Source organism: Triticum aestivum, chromosome 1B (genome assembly GCF_018294505.1).
Source record: "Triticum aestivum cultivar Chinese Spring chromosome 1B, IWGSC CS RefSeq v2.1, whole genome shotgun sequence".
NCBI classification, from domain to species: Eukaryota; Viridiplantae; Streptophyta; class Magnoliopsida; order Poales; family Poaceae; genus Triticum; species Triticum aestivum.
The window spans coordinates 600,860,200-600,880,198 of record NC_057795.1 but is presented as its reverse complement, the minus strand read 5'-3'; the positions used below and the strand labels follow the sequence as shown (position 1 = coordinate 600,880,198).

Here is a 19,999-nt window from a genome sequence, read left to right as displayed (position 1 = left end):
ACGTAACTGGGTGATTATAAAGGAGTACTACAGGTGTCTCCAATGGTCGATGTTGGGTTGGCGTATTTCGAGATGAGGATTTGTCACTCCGATTGTCGGAGAGGTATCTCTGGGCCCTCTCGGTAATACACATCACATAAGCCTTGCAAGCATTACAACTAATATGTTAGTTGTGAGATGATGTATTACGGAACGAGTAAAGAGACTTGCCGGTAATGAGATTGAACTAGGTATTGGATACCGACGATCGAATCTCGGGCAAGTAACATACCGATGACAAAGGGAACAACGTATGTTGTTATGCGGTCTGACCGATAAAGATCTTCGTAGAATATGTAGGAGCCAATATGGGCATCCAGGTCCCGCTATTGGTTATTGACCGGAGACGTGTCTCGGTCATGTCTACATTGTTCTCGAACCCGTAGGGTCCGCACGCTTAAGGTTACGATGACAGTTATATTATGAGTTTATGCATTTTGATGTACCGAAGGTTGTTCGGAGTCCCGGATGTGATCACGGACATGACGAGGAGTCTCGAAATGGTCGAGACGTAAAGATTGATATATTGGAAGCCTATATTTGGATATCGGAAGTGTTCCGGGTGAAATCGGGAATTTTACCGGAATACCGGGAGGGTTACCGGAACCCCCCGGGAGCTATTTGGGCCATAGTGGGCCTTAGTGGAAAAGAGAAGGGGCTGCCCTAGATGGGCTGCGCCCCCCCCCTTCCCCTAGTCCTATTAGGACTAGGAGAGGTGGCCGGCCCCCTCCTCCTCTTTTCCCCTCCGAGGAATCCTAGTTGGACTAGGATTGGAGGGGGAATCCTACTCCCAGAGGGAGTAGGACTCTCCTGCGCCTCCCCCCCTTGGCCGGCCAGCCTCCCCTCCTCTCCTCCTTTATATACGGAGGTAGGGGCACCTCTAAACACACAAGTTGACACAAGTTGATCCACGTGATCGATTCCTTAGCCGTGTGCGGTGCCCCCTGCCACCATATTCCTCGATAATACTGTAGCGGAGTTTAGGCGAAGCCCTGCTGCTGTAGTTCATCAAGATCGTCACCACGCCGTCGTGCTGACGAAACTCTTCCCCGACACTTTGCTGGATCGGAGTCCGGGGATCGTCATCGAGTTGAACGTGTGCTCGAACTCGGAGGTGCCGTAGTTTCGGTGCTTGATCGGTTGGATCAAGAAGACGTACGACTACTTCCTCTACGTCGTGTCATCGCTTCCACAGTCGGTCTGCGTTGGGTACGTAGACAATACTCTCCCCTCGTTGCTATGCATCACATGATCTTGCGTGTGCGTAGGAAATTTTTTGAAATTACTACGAAACCCAACAATTACACGGACTGGGTCCGTAACCTGAGGATTATCCTCATTGCTGCACAGAAAAGTTATGTCCTGGAAGCACCGCTGGGTGCCAGGCCTGCTGCTGATGCAACTGACGATGTTAAGAACGTCTGGCAGAGCAAAGCTGATGACTACTCTATAGTTCAGTGTGCCATGCTTTACGGCTTAGAACCGGGTCTTCAACGACGTTTTGAATGTCATGGAGCATATGAGATGTTCCAGGAGTTGAAGTTAATATTTCAAGCAAATGCCCGGATTGAGAGATATGAAGTCTCCAATAAGTTCTACAGCTGCAAGATGGAGGAGAATAGTTCTGTCAGTGAACACATACTCAAAATGTCTGGGTATAATAATCACTTGATTCAACTGGGAGTTAATCTTCCTGATGATAGTGTCATTGACAGAATTCTCCAATCACTACCACCAAGCTACAAGAGCTTCGTGATGAACTATAATATGCAAGGGATGAACAAAACTATTCCCGAGCTCTTCGCAATGCTAAAAGCTGCGGAGGTAGAAATCAAAAAGAAGCATCAAGTGTTGATGGTTAACAAGACCACCAGTTTCAAGAAAAAGGGCAAAGGGAAGAAGAAGGTGAACTTCAAAAAGAACGGCAAGCAAGTTGCTGCTCAAGAGAAGAAACCCAAGTCTGGACCTAAGCCTGAAACTGAGTGCTTCTACTGCAAGCAGACTGGACACTGGAAGCGGAATTGCCCCAAGTATTTGGCAGATAAGAAGGATGGCAAAGTGAACAAAGGTATATGTGATATACATGTTATTGATGTGTACCTTACTAATGTTCGCAGTAGCACTTGGGTATTTGATACTGGTTTTGTTGCTAATATTTGCAACTCGAAACAGGGACTACGAATTAAGCGAAGATTAGCTAAGGACGAGGTGACGATGCACGTGGGAAATGGTTCCAAAGTCGATGTGATCGCGGTCGGCACGCTACCTCTACATCTACCATCGGGATTAGTTTTAGACCTAAATAATTGTTATTTGGTGCCAGCGTTGAGCATGAACATTATATCTGGATCTTGTTTGATGCGAGACGGTTATTCATTTAAATCAGAGAATAATGGTTGTTCTATTTATATGAGTAATATCTTTTATGGTCATGCACCCTTGAAGAGTGGTCTATTTTTATTAAATCTCGATAGTAGTGATACACATATTCATAGTGTTGAAACCAAAAGATGCAGAGTTGATAACGATAGTGCAACTTATTTGTGGCACTGCCGTTTAGGTCATATCAGTGTAAAGCGCATGAAGAAACTCCATACTGATGGGCTTTTGGAATCACTTGATTATGAATCACTTGGTACTTGCGAACCGTGCCTCATGGGCAAGATGACTAAAACGCCGTTCTCCGAAACTATAGAGCGAGCAACTGATTTGTTGGAGATCATACATACTGATGTTTGTGGTCCAATGAATGTTGAGGCTCGCGGCGGGTATCGTTATTTTCTCACCTTCACAGATGATTTGAGCAGATATGGGTATATCTACTTAATGAAACACAAGTCTAAAACATTTGAAAAGCTCAAAGAATTTCAGAGTGAAGTGGAAAATCATCGTAACAAGAAAATAAAGTTTCTACGATCTGATCGTGGAGGAGAATATTTGAGTTACGAGTTTGGTCTACACTTGAAACAATACGGAATAGTTTCGCAACTCACGCCACCCGTAACACCACAACGAAATGGTGTGTCCGAACGTCGTAATCGTACTTTACTAGATATGGTGCGATCTATGATGTCTCTTACAGATTTACCGCTATCGTTTTGGGGTTATGCTTTAGAGAAGGCCGCATTCACGTTAAATAGGGCACCATCAAAATCCGCTGAGACGACACCTTATGAATTGTGGTTTGGCAAGAAACCAAAGTTGTCGTTTCTTAAAGTTTGGGGCTGCGATGCTTATGTAAAGAAACTTCAACCAGATAAGCTCGAACCCAAATCAGAGAAATGTGTCTTCATAGGACACCCAAAGGAGACTATTGGGTACACCTTCTATCACAGATCTGAGGGCAAGATTTTCGTTGCTAAATTCGGATCCTTTCTAGAGAAGGAGTTTCTCTCGAAAGAAGTGAGTGGGAGGAAAGTAGAACTTGATGAGATAATTGTATCTACTCCCTTGTTGGAAAGTAGTTCGTCACAAGAACCAGTTGCTGTGACAACTACACCAACTAGTGAGGAAGCTAATGATATTAATCATGAAACTTCAGATCAAGTTTCTACTGAACCTCGCAGGTCTACCAGAATAAGATCCGCACCAGAGTGGTACGGTAATCCTATTCTGGAAGTCATGTTACATGACCATGATGAACCTACGAACTATGAGGAAGCGATGATGAGCCCAGATTCCGCAAAATGGCTAGAGGCCATGAAATCTGAGATGGGATCCATGTACGAAAACAAAGTATGGACTTTGGTTGACTTGCCCGATGATCGGCAAGCCATTGAGAATAAATGGATTTTTAAGAAGAAGACTGACGCTGATGGTAATATAACTGTCTATAAAGCTCGACTTGTTGCGAAAGGTTTTCGACAAGTTCAAGGGGTTGATTACGATGAGACTTTCTCACCCATAGCGATGCTTAAGTCTGTCCGAATCATGTTAGCTATTGCTGCATTTCACGATTATGAAATTTGGCAAATGGATGTCAAAACTGCATTCTTGAATGGATTTCTGGAAGAAGAGTTGTATATGATGCAACCAGAAGGTTTTGTTGATCCAAAAGGTGCTAACAAAGTGTGCAAACTCCAGTGATCTATTTATGGGCTGGTGCAAGCATCTCGGAGTTGGAATAAACGTTTTGATAGTGTGATCAAAGCATATGGTTTTATACAGACTTTTGGAGAAGCCTGTATTTACAAGAAAGTGAGTGGGAGCTCTGTAGCATTTTTGATTTTATATGTAGATGACATATTATTAATTGGAAATGATATAGAATTTCTGGATAGCATAAAGGGATACTTGAATAAAAGTTTTTCAATGAAAGACCTTGGTAAAGCTTCTTACATATTGGGCATCAAGATCTATAGAGATAGATCAAGACGCTTAATAGGACTTTCACAAAGCACATACCTTGACAAAATTTTGAAAAAGTTCAAAATGGATCAGGCAAAGAAAGGTTTCTTGCCTGTGCTACAAGGTGTGAAGTTGAGTCAAACTCAATGCCCGACCACAGCAGAAGATAGAGAGAAAATGAAAGATGTTCCCTATGCTTCAGCCATAGGCTCTATCATGTATGCAATGCTGTGTACCAGACCTGACATATGCTTAGCAATAAGCTTGGCAGGAAGGTACCAAAGTAATCCAGGAGTGGATCACTGGACAGCGGTCAAGAACATCCTGAAATACCTGAAAAGGATTAAGGATATGTTTCTCATATATGGAGGTGACAAAGAGCTAGTCGTAAAAGGTTACGTCGATGCAAGCTTTGACACTGATTCGGACGATTCAAAATCGCAAACCGGATACATGTTTATATTAAACGGTGGAGCTGTAAGTTGGTGCAGTTCTAAACAAAGCGTCGTGGCTGGATCTACATGTGAAGCGGAGTACATAGCTTCTTCTGAAGCAGCAAATGAAGGAGTCTGGATAAAGGAGTTCATTACCGATCTAGGTGTCATACCTAGTGCATCAAGACCAATGAAGATCTTTTGTGACAATACTGGTGCAATTGCTTTGGCAAAGGAATCCAGATTTCACAAGAGGACCAAGCACATCAAGAGACGCTTCAACTCCATTCGGGACCAAGTCCAAGTGGGAGACATAGAGATTTGCAAAATACATACGGATCTGAATGTTGCAGACCCATTGACTAAGCCTCTCTCACGAGCAAAACATGATCAACACCAAGACTCCATGGGTGTTAGAATCATTACTATGTAATCTAGATTATTGACTCTAGTGCAAGTGGGAGACTGAAGGAAATATTCCCTAGAGGCAATAATAAAGTTATTTTTTATTTCCTCATATCATGATAAATTTTTATTATTCATGCTAGAATTGTATTAACCGGAAACATGATACATGTGTGAATACATAGACAAACATATAGTCACTAGTATGCCTCTACTTGACTAGCTCATTAATCAAAGATGGTTATGTTTCCTAACCATAGACATGTGTTGTCATTTGATTAATGGGATCACATCATTAGAAGAATGATGTGATTGACATGACCCATCCCGTTAGCTTAGCACTTGATCGTTTAGTATTCTGCTATTGCTTTCTTCATGACTTATACATGTTCCTACAACTATGAGAAATATGCAACTCCCATTTACCGGAAGAACACTTTGGGTACTACCAAACGTCACAACGTAACTGGGTGATTATAAAGGAGTACTACAGGTGTCTCCGAAGGTACATGTTGAGTTGGCGTATTTCGAGATTAGGTTTTGTCACTCCGATTGTCGGAGAGGTATCTCTGGGCCCTCTCGGTAATACTCATCACTTAAGCCTTGCAAGCATTATAACTAATAAGTTAGTTATGAGATGACGTATTACAGAACGAGTAAAGAGACTTGCCGGTAACGAGATTGAACTAGGTATTGGATACCGGCGATCAAATCTCGGGCAAGTAACATACCGATGACAAAGGGAACAACATATGTTGTTATGCGGTTTGACCGATAAAGATCTTCGTAGAATATGTAGGAACCAATATGGGCATCCAGGTCCCGCTATTGGTTATTGACCGAGAATGGTTTTAGGTCATGTCTACATAGTTCTCGAACCCGTAGGGTCCGCACGCTTAACGTTTCGATGACAGTTTTATTATGAGTTTACAAGTTTTGATGTACCGAAGTTTGTTCGGAGACCCGGATGTGATCACGGACATGACGAGGAGTCTCGGAATAGTCGAGACATAAAGATTGATATATTGGAAGCCTATGTTTGGACATCGGAATGGTTCCGGGTGAAATCGGCATTTTACCGGAGTACCGGGAGGTTACCGGAACCCCCCGGGGGGTTAATGGGCCTACATGGGCCACGAGGGAGAAGAGAGAAGGAGCCAGGAGGGGGCCGCGCGCCCCTCCCCCTCCTAGTCCGAATAGGACAAGGGAAGGGGGCGGCGCCCCCCTTTCCTTCCCCTCTTCCTCCTCTTCCCCCCCTTCTCCTATTCCAACTAGGAAAGAAGGGAGTCCTACTCCCGGTGGGAGTAGGACTCCCCCCTTGGCGCGCCCTCCTTAGCCGGCCGCCTCCTCCCCCCTGGCTCCTTTATATACGGGGGCGGGGGGCACCCTAGACACACAAGTTGATCTACGGATCGTTCCTTAGCCGTGTGCGGTGCCCCCTCCACCATATTCCACCTCGGTCATATCGTCGCGAAGCTTAGGTGAAGCCCTGCGCCGGTAGAACATCATCATCGTCACCACGCCGTCGTGCTGACGGAACTCATCCCCGAAGCTTTGCTGGATTGGAGCCCGGGGATCGTCATCGAGCTGAACGTGTGCTGAACTCGGAGGTGCCGTACGTTCGGTGCTTGGATCGGTCGGATCGTGAAGACGTACGACTACATCAACCGCGTTGTGCTAACGCTTCCTCTTATGGTCTATGAGGGTACGTGGACGAACACTCTCCCCTCTCGTTGCTATATCATCACCATGATCTTGCGTGTGCGTAGGAAATTTTTTGAAATTACTGCGTTACCCAACAAGTGGTAGCCCCGAAGGAGCCCGGGGTGATGAAGAAGAGCGGCCACCCTTGGTGGCAGCGTTGGCCGAGAGGGAGCCGTTGCCCCTGGAGCAACGCGTCTCAACCCGTTGCTCGGTGAGAAGGAGGCGGGAAAAGAACTCGTGTGCCAGCATGGGTGTCGAGTTGCCCCGCTCGTTGATGATCTCGACTAAGGCATCATACTCCTCATCAAGACCATTGACAATAAACGAGTTGAACTCGGAGTTGGTGAGGGGATGTCCAATGGAGGCCAACGTGTCGGCGAGGCCCTTGACCTTGTTGTAGAACTCAGTGGCAGTGGAGTCAAGCTTCTGACACTCGCCAAGCTAACGACGGAGTGTAGAGACACGGGCCCGAGACTGCGCCGCAAAGGTGCGCTCAAGGATGGTCCAGGCCTCATGAGACGTTTTCGCGAAAACAACAAGCCCGGCGACAGCCGACGAGAGCGACCCCTGGATGGAGGAGAGGTTCGCCTGGTCCTGCCCCGTCCAGACGTGGTGGGCCGGATTGTAGACCGGACCGTGCACGCTGTCCACCAGTGCGGGGGGGAGGGGGGCAGGGAAGAGAGCCGTCGATGTAGCCGAGCAGATAGTGGCTCCCCAATAGCGGGAGAACCTGCGCACGCCAGAAGATGTAGTTTTCGGTGGAGAGCTTGATGGTGATGAGATGGCCGAAGTGAAATGGCGGCGGTAGTGACGATCCCACCGAGGGGGCTGCCTGGGACGCAAGCGCCATGGAGGCAGCCGGAGTCACCGAAGACGGCGGAGGGCCAGACAGCGCCGCGGCCGGGGCGTACGCAACAAGACCCGCCATCGGGGCGGTCGCGGGCGCTGCCGGCACGAGCGGCGGGATGTCGTCCGCGGGGACGGTGGCGGACGTCGTTGCCGCGGTGTGAACCGCGAGCTCTCGCCCGAGGGTTGAGGGCGCAGGCGGGGTCGAGTAGACGGAGCCGATGCTCCGGGTCCCGAGCGGGGCCGGGACAACGATGACGTCTAGAGAGAGGTTCAGAAGGGCCGCGAGGGAGGCCGGTAGTAGCCCCGCGGCGGTGGAACCGGACGTGGCGGCGCTCGACATGGCGGCGGCGAGATCGGTGGCGGCGACGGTGCGGGTTTTAGGGTTTTGGAGCGGAAGCGATCGTAACCTAGCATGATACCATGTAAGACAATAGATTTGGGGGAACCGGCACAACCCTCGAGGGGTGGCCTATCACATATTACAACTGTTACGGCGATTGGCGATTTTAGGGGCCGTCCATCCACTCCTATCAAACGGTAGAGAAATAGGAGTTACGCGGAGTTACGAAACTTAAATTACGTGGAATTACAAATAACGGTGGGACCATTACAAAATTTAGGTGGGACTAGTAATTTTCTAAAGGGCAAATCCGTTAATTTCCCTCCAATCTCACTCAAGGCCGATACATCTCCTGTTCACCCTCACCGTCGGGTCGGTTCCTCGATCGTTCCCCTCTCGGTTCGAAGCAGAAGGGTAGGATAGGGTGGGTTGGCAGAGGGGTCGGGGAGGATGGCCGCTTGGGCGAGGAGGCGGAGCCAATGACCCCGACGGTGGCGGCGGCGGAGTGGCCCCAGGGGCTCGAGGACCGGCGTCTGCTGCGGACCCGGTTCCTGGCCGTCAAGAGCCAGATCGAGCGCACGGCGGTGGTAGCCGTCCAGAGGAAGAGGAAGAGCACCCTGCGCCGGTTCGGCGGCCGTGGCGTCACGGAGAGGAGGCGGAGAGAAAGGCCACCGGTGGCCCCGTGAAGGTCGAGGAGGCCCCCGCCTCATCGTGCTCACCTCGATCCACTTTTTCTCGCATGTGTTCGGTGCGGGCAGAGGAAATAGCAGAGGATCACGTCGACGTCGACGCCCGAGGGGTCGAAGGGAGGGGCGGCGGCCTGGAAGAGCGCGACGAGCAGCGAAGCAAGTCGGTCGTGGGGCTGGAGCAGCAGCACCACAGCCTCCTCGATCCCCTGTTCTCATATCCTATCCGTGCGAGCATGGGAAATAGCAGAGGAGCACGCACGTGTTGACGTCCGGGGAGTCAGAGGGGAGGCGACCTACCGGTGGAGCGCGGTGAGCAGTGGATCCGGTCGGTCGTGGGGCTGAAGCATCAGCGCCGCCGCTTCCTCCTTTCCTTTATCAAAGCTGAAGTGGTGTCGTCGACGTCGTCGTTGATGGTGGCGGTCATGTTGCCTGGGACGCCGTCAACACGCCGGTGCTGCCGCTGCTGGTGGAACTATGCAAGTCGCTGCTGGTGCAACACTGCTGCTCATGGTGCCCAACGTCGTCGGCGCGCAACTCTCCTACCTTCTGCCCACCGGGTCACCCAGCAACGTCGATGGTTCAACAACATGGTGATCACCCGAATGCCCATCAAAATTGTTGGCATGTGTTGCGGCTCTCATGGTCCTACTGCCAACGGTGGGCGTCCAAGAGGCACTTGACCACCGTGGCATCCCTCGTCCTCAAACTGCGCCGGTTCGGCGGCCGCTCTGGCAAGCACGTCCCAGCGGTAGGTGGGCGAATTCAGCTGAAGGAGCCGGAGTACAGAGGTATACTTCCCCCTTCTCAGTGCTTTTGATTATAGTGATTACAGTCAGTAGGTATATTTCCCCCTTCTCAGTGCTTTTGATTACAGTGATTAGAGTCAGTAGGTAGTGATTAGAGTCAGTAGGTAATACTGAACATGGTAAATTTCATTAGAATATGAATTGCAAGTTGATGGGTTCAGAACCTTTGTGCTATGAAAAACAGTTATAGTAAGAGATTCAGACAATGTTCTTCTGATTAGGCACTGGACTAGCAAACGGTTTGGTACTGTCTGAGTCTTTACCCATAAAATGTGATAGTAATTAAGATCATATTATGCAAGAACCAAAGTGGTGCTGATTTATGATTAAATCTAGAAAAAGACTGATATTTGGTCACATGGATGAATGTTAATCCTTGTTGAGCGTGTCACTTGTATAGAACACAGTGAGAAATAAGGAAAGAAGACTGATATCTTCTCGTGGAGGTGTGGATGCAGGACCCCTCCAACGTGCCAAAGATTAGCACATGGAGCTGCCGGAGCCGGACGGCCCAACCTCACCGCCGACAGAAAAGCGCACGATGGTGCATGGAGTCATCATCCATGTTGGATCGGTGGAGGATCACATCACCACACGTTGTCACAGCTTCACTTTCTGTGTTTTTGATATGGTTGATGGCACCAGCCCTTCTCCTTTCGAAGATGGAGGTCACGGGTTTGCAGGGGACAGGCTGGAGATTTTTAGATTTAATTGTTTGAATACGTATATTTCATTTCATATTGTGTCAAGTCTTGCGTACTGCTCCCTCCGCTCCATCCGTTTCAAATTTGTGAACGGAGGGGTGCTTCATATGAGCTTCTATCTATAAACTTTTGTCCGCAATCTATTTGTGATAACTTCTCTCCAAGGTAGGAGCCACTTTTGTATGCTTACTTCTCGTGATTCATTCTTTGTTGTCAAATTCTCGTTCATTTGGTGAGCTTGTGTAATATATGTGTTCATTGATCATGGCCAAGTAAATCAAATTGAATTTCCTGTTAAGGTCTGATGCTTACAGCTGAACTGAACAAAATATATAGTGAAATAATCAACTGATAACAAAGCAAAGAAAAGGTTGCCCCCTAGTCCTTGGAGCTGAGTCCAGTTCTTAACCACAAGCTTCCTCGAGGATAAGCAGCAACAACAAAGATAATTTAGCTTTGCACGATCCTCGGCACTTTTTATGCAAATCTGAATAATCTCACTTGAATCTAATAAAAATGCATCAACTTCTATACAGCTTTTTTATGCAAATCTGAATAATCTCACTTGAATCTAATAAAAATGCATCATCTTCTATACAGCTTCTAACGGCCGCCAGTAAAAACTGATAATCTTCTCTACAACAATCTAGAGCTCCTTTATCTTCTCTTGTTGTGCAACATCCTTCTTATCATGTTCTTGCGCCTTCCCTTCCAGCTCTTCTAACCACCCATCCTGAAATTGCACAGTTTTTTAAATCAAAAATTGCACTGTGGTATTGATGTAAGCATATCTGTTTCCCCATTTACTGCTGCCTTGTGTATGGATCATTGTGAACATTAAAGATGATACCTGAGTTACTCAAAGCAGTTGACACTGTCAGATTATTCTTTTGAACTTTTGGAGTGATAGTGGGAGGCTGAGTATCTAGAGTTCCATTCACTGCCTCTGTAGATTAATATCTGCTCATTGTCAAATGACAGGAGAACACAAGGAACAAGATCCTACACATAGAGAACCACATATTTTTTGTTTAGGGTATAAGAAAGTATATACTCCCTCCGTATCAAAATATAAGACGTTTTAGTAGGCTAGTTTAGCCTACAAAAATGTCTTATATTTTGGTTCAGAAGTAGTACATGATATATTTCCATCATCTGTAACTACATGGTAACATAATGGCTATGGGGGGATGAGAACCTTCAGCTTTGCTTCATTTTTTTTGCTGTCACTTGGTTCCAAACCCTCGCAATCAACATTTCACCAAATCATTTCCCTCAAAAGCATCCCGAACATCCATTACAAGATTGATATATGTTCCATTTTCGCTGCAAAACCAAGGAGTAAAATAACACTTGTTTAGTCTCATGTCCTGGTCAATACGGACGAAGAAACACATACATCTACAGTCTATTTTACAGCAAGTAACTTTTGTAGATATAGAACAAGTTACCTACATGATACATGATACAGTGGGGAGGCAGGATACAAATCATAGAAATAGCAAATGTCTATGATCTAATATCCTTGGCATACAACCTCACAAATAAATTTGGAATCAATCGTGAGGCCAGTAGGGTCAAAATTAGCATTCATTTGTAATAATTAGCTCATGGTTATCCAGATTTAGCAGGCAGGATTGCGCATTTTCAAGCATGATATGAATCATCCTGTGAACACACCTCCCGAGTTGGCAGCGACATCCTCGCATATCGAATTGCCAGCTGACCCATCGCCGGCATCACACCACCGTCGACGCGGCGGTTCGGGAATTTCCACCCATAGCTTCTTCGAAACGGCACAGTAAGGCGAAGCAGGTGATGCACCACCGGTGGCCGGTGATGGGTCGGTGTAGAAGAGTAGTGGTATCCGATCCTTCAGGCGAGGTGGGCGGTGGCCGGCGGCTCCGATCCCGCGGGTGAGGCTGGCGGCTCCGATCCCGCCAGTGAGGAGGGCGGCGGCGTTCGAGCGGACTGGGCTGGGGAGGAGAGGGTCGTGGGTGAGGCGGCAACCGGGATCCCGCAGATGAGAATGGGGCGGCGTTCAACCTGGCTGGGCCGGGTGGATCGGAGGAGCTCCGATCTGGTGGTGGCGAGAATTCTGGAGGGGATAGGAGCAGGAGAATACGGGGGTGGAGCGATTGTTACATGCGGGATAAGATCGTGGGGGCTAGATTTTTTTTCATGATTGACTGGTGGGGGTCATAGGCTGCCAAGGGCCGCAAATTTGGAAAAGTGGCGGGATTATATTTTCAGTGAAGGGGGAAAGGTATTTTTGGCATAAACACGTGAAATATTTTTAGAAAATTAGAAAGTATCGGTGAGGGCCGGAACGAGCAAGATCGGTGCTTGTGGGTCCGGACGACTGAGATCGGTACTTGTGGGTCAGTACAAGTAAGACCGATAGTAGCGAGTCTGGAAGACTAAGATAGGTACTTGTGGACCCGTATGAGTAAGAATGGTACTTGTGGGCATGGATAACAAAGATTGGTACTTGTGGTTTCAACGACTAAGAGCGATATTAGTGAGCCCAAACAAGTACGACCGATACTTGTGGGTATGAACAACTAAGATCGATAGTAGCGAGCCCGAATGATTAAGACCGATACTTTGTGGGTCCGGACAACTAAGATCGATGCTTATGGATGAGAATGACTAAGATCGCTACTTCTGGGTCCGGACGATTAAGATCGATAGTAGTGGGCCCGGACGACTGAGATCGATAAAAGCGAGCCCGAATGCGTAAAATGGTATTTGTGGGTCCAGACGACTAAGATCGATACTTGTGGGTCCGAACGACTAGGATCAATAGTAGTGAGCCTGAACGAGTAAGACCGATACTTAAGTCCGGACGAGTAAGATCGATTGTAGTGAGCCCGAGCGAGACTGGTACTTGTGGGTCCGGGCGACTAAGATTGGTATTTATGGATCTATATGACTAAGATCGATAGTAGTGGGCCCGGACGAGTAAGACCGGTATTTGGGGGCGATCACACTAATAATGCTATGGCCGTCCAAACCCACAACTAGCACTATGGCTCGTCTGATCCCTCAACTAGCACTATGGGTCATCTGAATCCAGAACTAGCACTATCGGTCATTCGGGTCCACACGCACAATGATGGGTTGTTCAGTCCCACAGCTAGCACTATGGGTCGTCTGGACTAACAACTAACACTGAGTCGTCCGATCCCCCAACTAGCACTATGGGTCATCTGAACCCAGAACATAGCACTGTCGGTCATCTGGGTCAACAAGCACCATGATGGGTTGTCTAGTCCCACAACTAGTACTATGATTCTTCTGATCCCACAACTAGCACTATGGGTCGTCCAATCCCGTAATTATCATTATTGGTCGTGTGATGCCACTACTAGCACTATGGTTTGTTCGAACCCAGAACTATCAGTATGGGTAGTCTGAACCCACAACTACCTTTAAAGGTCGTCCTGATACACAACTACCACTACGGGTCATGTGGTCCCTCTACTAATACTATAGGTAGTCCTGACACACAACTACCACTACGGGTCGTCCAAACCACGACTAGCACTATGGGTCACACGGACTAACTACTACCATTATGGGTCATCGCGACCACGACTAGCACTATGGGCCATACTGTGTAGGAGATATGCCCTAGAGGCAGTAATAATAGTTATTTTGTATCTCCAAAGTTTGTAATGAAAGTTTATGTTCCATGCTATAACTGCAATGATTCTCAATTCTGCAATAACACAAGGCTCGGAGGAAAACTCATGTGCACGTGTGGTATAATAAACTGTAAAATGTATTCCTAGTCATGCCTCTAAGACTAGCTCAAGTATTGCATGATAATCCTGTTTTCCTGATCATGGGCATGTCTATGCCGGCAATTTTGAGGGCACATTGTTAGAAGAACACTTGTGTTGAATCGATCCGAATTAATGTTATGCTATGAGATACATTCTTCACTAGTTAATCGTTAATAACACAGAGAAAGTTAATGTTTGCATAATTTCTTAGACCATGAGAGTATCGAGTTCCTTCGTACTTGCTTCGTGAACTTTGGGGTTTGTTAAACGACATCCCATAACTAGGTGGCTATTATGGCGGCTTACGGGTTCACGGAAAAGTATGGCAAGAAACGAGATAACTCAAGATTGGGATTTGCTCCTCCGACGATGGAGAGATATTCTTGGGCCCTCTCGGTGTTACGGTATCCATCATCGTCTGGCCAGGCACAATGTGATTTGATCATAGGGATGCCGGAACACGGAAACGAGAAAAGAGGACAAAACCGGTAACGAGGTAACTAGCATAGTGGACAAGTTGTTGATCCACAGGGATGCAAGTAAATATCACCTCGGGTGTTTGTAATATATCGCGAAGCAACATGAATAGCACACGGCAACTGGAGGTTCACTCGAATATTTATTCGTGTGGGTATAGGGGTCAATATGGGTGTCCACGGCTCTGATGTTGATCATTGATCGGAAAGTGTTTCGTGTCATGTCTATGCTTCACCGAACCTATAGGGTCACACGCTTAAGGGTCATCTATCTGCAGAATACTACACAGGGAGTCTGAGAGAAAGTCACCGGAAAAGTTTCAGAGACAGCGGAAAAGTTCCGGAGAGAACACCGGAATAGTTTCGGTAAAACTGAAAAGTTGTTTCAGGGTATACCATTAAGTCAAATTGGTTTCGGCACACGCCTGATAATTCTTGGAGGATGCCAGAATTATTCTGAAAACTTCTGAGAATTTTCCGGGATAAAAACCGAAAATGTTCCGAAGCCGCCGAAACCGGTTTGATTGCTTTTCGCAGATAAAGATTACTAATCCGGAATTGTTTCGAAACATGTCCAAAATGGTCCTGAATTTGAATTTTGCTTCTATTTTTTTCTATTCGCCAAAACTTAACTTTCCCAGATTGAATATAGGGTAGTGTGATTTTTTGAGAATTTTTATGGATTTTTTTTGGCCAAATTTTGACCTAAAATGCTCCTGAATTTGATTTTTTTTTTTTGCAAAACTTCTTCATTGCAACGCCCAAAGCCCCCAGCCCGCTAGCAGTCCGCTCTCACGCCATGGCCATTAGGGAAAAATAAAATAAAAATCTTGGAAAATATATAACAAAAAATGAAATAAATCATGGAAGTGCCATGAAAATGAAAATCACTAAAAAAAGTACATATTCACTAAAAAAAGTACATATTCAGTAAACAAGATCCTGGATACATGGCAGAGTTAGAATAACCTAACAAGTTCTCAGAAGGAATTTATAGTACACAATTAACTACGAGGCAGAGGTAGACAGCGGTGGCTGTCCGGTGAGACAAAGTTAGACGACCGCGCTGTCCGGCGAGGCGGGAGGTAGACGATGACGGCTGTCCGGCGATCCAATAAGACAGGAGGTAGATGATGGCGGCTGGCCGGTGAGCTGGAGGTAAACGACGGTGGCTGGCAACTGTCTAGTACACACACCAATCCGATGGTTCGAACACCAGACAAGAAGAATAAATTGTTAATGAGTAAAAAATCTATAGTGTGCATAAAACGATTGTAATAAAGGTCTGCTATATTCCAGCACACAGATCCCTTAATACCAAAAGTAATGCATGTGCAGGGTCAAAGAGAAATCCGCGTACTGGTATGCTCTCATTTAGCTTAGCACCACCTATAAGACTTCCCTTCTGGGAGTTACTGGGATAGATATTATTGCCGAATTTATTGTTTTGTCACTCTTCCAAGCCATGTCCTTTTTTTTATTCACTTGAATAACCAGCCTATTGACCCAAACTGTATATGTGTCATTGAACAAACTCCAAGCAACAAGGCCACATGGAACAATTGGAGCACCATCAGCGGTTACCTCAGGTGCACAATCCGATGTCAAATGTGCAGCATTCTTATACCACAGTTGTTTGTCACCTTGACTTTTCACATACCTAGGAAAAAACGAGCAACCATTGGTCTGAGTATGTCAACATAATTTGTTCCGACAGGGCAATAGTCAATACAACAGTATAGTGTGCCTGCTAATGCATAGAGCTGAATGAATACACAAGATCCTGTCCTATGGTGTCCTATAAAAAAGAGAATAGAAGGTAGGAAATGAATATTTTCAAATTCCTTGCGAAGCACTGAACTAGATATGACAATCTCATTTTCAGAAAGGAGTGCCATCTTAGAATGCAGCTAATCTAGCAAAAAATGTAGATACAGGTCTCAGCAAAATGAACCACATGTTATGCAACTACTGTACTAAGTCAAGATCCCTGTTGTATGCTCAAGTGATTTAAGTCAAGATCCAACCTTTAGTTTGCAACAGAAGGGAATCTGCACAGAGACAGCTGGATCCAGACTAAGCTTTCTTTCTGTACTATCTAGGCTGAGCAAAGTGTCAACCAAAGTATCTAAGCTGATCACTCTTTAAGCACACGCTCCACAATTATGTTCACAAAGAAAGCATATATGGTGCTACATTGCAAAAAAATGTACTGAAGGCTCACTGTGGACACTGCAGAAATAGATAAGGAACATGGAGACGGTTTAAATCTTTACTCCAGCAATCAAAAATTGTTTTCATATTAGAAATATATGGAAGCAAACATAATACTATTAAGAAGACAAATATCATACATGAATTGACAACTAACACTGTTGTAACTCATGTCCCATCACAATTCACAAGGTCATTTACAATATATGACACAGCAGAATGGACATTGCAATTATAAAAACCGTATTCAATACCGAATTTTGATTTTGGTACTCGTGTGGAAACTGAAGTGAAAATGACTACAAGGTTTTGAATTACAAGCATAGCAAGAAGAGCGAACTAGATGATTATGCTTTTTTTTAGAATGGAGGCACATGCCCAGCCTTAAAATGAGGCCCTTAGAGTATTCCAACTAAGGTTTGACACGGGGCGATGGGAACAAAAGCAAATAGGTTCGATACATAGCCGGAAAGGCCTCACAAGCGAAGAAGCGCATGCTAATACTAACTATCACACCACAACACCAACGAAAGCACCGTACCCAAGGACTGTGATTATGCTAAGCACATGTTTCCATGATTAGAGAAGTCATAAGCTTGCTCTCAGTATACTTATTATTTTTCAGTGATAAGGATTTAATTAACCATGTCTAGGCATAAGCAAGCAAGATTTCAGATTTAGACTCTCACAGCTACTCTAATCATGCATGCCAAGAATTCGTACAACTGGTAAATCACCCTATTCAAGTGCTGAAATGAATATAATTAAACAGCAGTAGATTTCAGCAAACATCCCCTCAGGCCGGCCTTAATATGTTCAGACTTGGGAACAGGCAAAATAACAGAGCAAAAGTACTAGAGCGATCAGGAAATGTATTGCTCTGAACATGCAGTTGGTTGGGCGTAGTTCGGTGGCAATCAGAGCATGGGACTGCCGCGGCCGCACGACGACGCGAACATGAGGATCGGAGGAGCTAGTAGGACATATATGCAGCTACCTGTAGTCGGCGGGAAGCTCGCCGGCGGCGAGGTAGTACGGGCGATGGACGTCAGAGGGGAAACCGCTCGAGTAAACAGGAGGGAACTGCGCAGCCTGAGGCAGTATGGTTTCCGGCGTACGGTGGAGAGATCGATCCTCTGTCGTCGGCGGCAGGTTAGGGGGCGCCTGGGAAGCGGAGGCTTCCGCCGACTCGGCGCGCCGCGGTGGAGGGCCTGCAGTACTGGTGGCCGGCCGGATCCCTGCGGCAGGAGCGAGAGGAGGGTGGCGGCGGCGGCGGCTATGCGAGGGGATTGAGATTGGATTCGTCCGTGCGTGGGGACGGGGACGAACTTGTCGTGCGGAACGGAACGGACGGAGCAGCTCAATTACTAATTTACCCTTCTTACAGAAAATAAATCTTCAAATGACTTTCCCAGATCTAACGGTCCGAAAAATTCCGAGGTGGAGTTACATGAAATTACTAGTCGTAACTCGTCAATCACCATAAAAGAGCTCATCACATATATATAATGAAAGGGTACAACGTTACAACATAAGTACACATATATGGAAACTATACAATCTAACAGTCTTGTTAGACGAACGATTTCTTCTTCATAGTTCATGGCTGAAGTCGAATGAACTAGTTTAATTTGCTACACTATTGTGTTCTTGAAGCCGGACATAATTAGAACTTCTGAGATTTCATGAATTTTTGTACTTTATTCATTTGGAACCTTGAGATGCTAAAATAAACAAAAGCCCAAATAAACTTATCATTTAGGGTGTCTTGCTAATACCGATGATTTTATAAAGTTCATGGCTTAACTTGGATCAAGAACCGTATTTTAGGCGCCCTTTGATTTAGAGAAATTTTGCAAGAATTCTAAAAAATAGGATTCGTAGCCCTTTGGAACCCTTTGATTGTAGGAATAGAATCATACTCATGTATAACATTTTTATTTCAAAGGATTGTAAATATAGTTTCATAGTGATGGTGGCGGCGCTACGATGTCATTCCGTTCTTGGAGGCTCTCTTGCATGAGCAAGGTTCCTACCCGCCTGTGATTGGGTGCGGTTGTGGATGATAGCATATTCCTCGCATTGAGGGTTCCGTGGCCATGACGGCTATGCTCCCATCATGAGCTAGTACGGCGAGGAGTTATGATCGGAGGCCTTAACTTGGGATCCCATCATCTGTTCCTAGTCAGCTCTAGGGTGAGTGTCTTCATCGTCCAATGACGTGGCACCCTTCGATCCAGGGTGAGAGGGTAGAGTGTTCATTCAGAGATGGAGCTGGTTGGCGCAATGGTGATTGACTCCCGGGTGTTGCTGATGGAATAGTTTCGTCCGAAGGCTTGTCTCCTTCTCAAATTGGCTCCATTCTCGACTCAATTGTGCATGAGGGCTTTCATCTTTCTTTTGTTGTTGTCTTGTCGTTTTGGGGCTTTTTTGACATCCCTGACACTGTTGCATCTTGTTGTTTCCTTTGTTGTTCGTGTGGTATAGTGCCGTGTTGTAATGCTAGGATGTTGCTTTATATATAAAGCGGGACGGAAGCCATTTTCGGTCAAACTTTTTTGTAACACTTTTTCTCTGTCTTACACTCACAATTTTGGAGGTCTACATTATCACCGTATGTGTTAATCATACTACTTAGCATTGGTTTGTGTCAAAAGAAATGTGTCACAAAAAATCGTTCAAACATTTGTAGTTTCTACTAGTACGGAATACCAATTACATGCACACTGAAATCGTGTGTTCAACAATGCGTCAGTTGTCCAGGTTACTGATGCCAACCGCGAGCGTACCTGCCGACAGTCGGCTTACTTATGCAGGGCATACCAATTCGTCTCACACCATGACCGGGTCTTTGACTGTTTAGGTGTGCAAACAGGATGCAACACTTGAAATTGCAACTGCACGTGTCACAACATACTAAAAGGAAGCAACTACGTGGCTATGCAAACCATACACCATGCATGACCTTTCCATGGGGCACAAAAGCTGCATCGTCAGGCAAGTCTCCTTTGGCAATGTCTGGTTGTTTGATAAGGCTACTGCCAAAGCAGCCCGCCTAACAATGCATGGCCCCGTACGTCGGTCGTTGGACCCTTCGCCGCGGCTTGCCCATGTTAGGCTCACGCTATCTACTCTCCTAGATTGAGGTTTATCCTCCTCGGCCGACGAATATATAGGTGCATATGGCGCGCGGGGCCATGT

General features: G+C 46.2%; 3 long non-coding RNA genes across 3 annotated transcripts; 1 reads left to right on the top strand and 2 right to left on the bottom strand.

The window, feature by feature from the left end:
- The first annotated feature begins 8,473 nt into the window (after positions 1 to 8,473).
- Positions 8,474 to 10,351, top strand: LOC123141511 (uncharacterized). The gene is made up of 2 exons (XR_006470338.1): positions 8,474 to 9,595; positions 10,072 to 10,351. It is a non-coding gene; the product is annotated as an uncharacterized lncRNA (long non-coding RNA).
- A 393-nt stretch (positions 10,352 to 10,744) lies between these two features.
- On the bottom strand, positions 10,745 to 11,509 carry LOC123141518 (uncharacterized). The gene is made up of 2 exons (XR_006470340.1): positions 11,168 to 11,509; positions 10,745 to 11,050 (listed from the first exon to the last, which is right to left on the bottom strand). It is a non-coding gene; the product is annotated as an uncharacterized lncRNA (long non-coding RNA).
- Positions 11,510 to 15,454: 3,945 nt separating this feature from the next.
- LOC123141502 (uncharacterized) lies at positions 15,455 to 18,145 on the bottom strand. Its single transcript, XR_006470336.1, has 2 exons — positions 17,796 to 18,145; positions 15,455 to 16,244 (listed from the first exon to the last, which is right to left on the bottom strand). It is a non-coding gene; the product is annotated as an uncharacterized lncRNA (long non-coding RNA).
- Positions 18,146 to 19,999: the final 1,854 nt, after the last annotated feature.